This window comes from Hibiscus syriacus, unplaced genomic scaffold, assembly GCF_006381635.1.
Source record: "Hibiscus syriacus cultivar Baekdansim isolate YM2019G1 unplaced genomic scaffold, ASM638163v2 tig00112382_pilon, whole genome shotgun sequence".
NCBI classification, from domain to species: domain Eukaryota; kingdom Viridiplantae; phylum Streptophyta; class Magnoliopsida; order Malvales; family Malvaceae; genus Hibiscus; species Hibiscus syriacus.
In genome coordinates, this window is record NW_024063318.1 from 807,142 (window position 1) to 808,201 (window position 1,060).

The following is a 1,060-nucleotide window of genomic DNA, read 5'->3' on the forward strand; positions in this document are numbered from 1 at the left end:
TACGACTTTGCACACTATTATGTTTATGAAATGAATGCTTGTATTATTGCATAGTTATTTTCATGGTACTGAGCTTGTGAGCTCATCATATGAAATGTGTTTTCATGCGTAGGTCAGTAGAGGATCGTCTAGAAGCCTATCACATCAATATATTCCAGATTAGACGTTGTAGAGTATGTCTTGAGTCTATTTTAGAGGGCATGTATTTTATATGGACCTTGTATTATTCGAGTCATAACTCTATTTTTGTTTAAACTCAATGGATGTATTTTGTATATTTTTTGGGAGACTCTCATATATTTTATAAACTTGAAATATGATTTTGATTATGCTATGATGAATGTTTTGATGTTATGAATGTTTTGAAAGAAATTTTTAAATTGAGCATTTCAATGGTCCCATGTGACATCGTAATCCATGGATCTTTGGGTCAGACTAGATTAGGGTGTTACAGCGTCGACCAGACACATTCCTCGTATTCGAGTATTGTAAATCATTGGTTAATATCATTTCTAGAATATCACAAGCTTAATTATATGTTTTATCTAACAAAGCCTCGTTTATTGAAGCATAAATTACCATACGAGTGTGTATGTTCAACTAGTTGTAAAACATATCCATTTGAGTCCTATGTGGAAACACATGCATCAGACACTTCCGCAGAATATCCTTAAATCTTTCTCATGCCTCATTCAAGCTTTCTTCTTCCAATTGCTTAAAATAAGTAAAGTTTTTTCGAAGTTTGGAATTCATGTTAGGCGGGTTAAATTTCAACAAGAATTTCTGTGCCAGCTCATTCTAAGATGTTATAGCACCAGGTGGAAACAAGTTCAACCATGCACTAGCTTTATCTCGCTGCAAATAAGGAACTAGCTTCAGCTTCAGTGCTTTCTTAGGAACACCTTGCTAAAAAATGAATCACATACTTCCATAACTAATCGCAAATTAGCTTGAGAATCTTCAGCAACGAACCCTTCATACTAGACCATAGATTGTAACTTTTGAAACAGATCGGTGTAATAGCCTAAATAGTAGGCCAGTGATTAATTTGAAAGAAAAT

The 1,060-nt window shown here is 33.9% G+C and overlaps 1 non-coding gene across 1 annotated transcript; it reads left to right on the forward strand.

Moving 5' to 3' along the window:
* The first annotated feature begins 636 nt into the window (after window positions 1-636).
* On the forward strand, window positions 637-744 carry LOC120178805. The gene has a single exon (XR_005521546.1). It is a non-coding gene; the product is annotated as a small nucleolar RNA R71 (small nucleolar RNA).
* The last annotated feature ends 316 nt before the right edge of the window (window positions 745-1,060 follow it).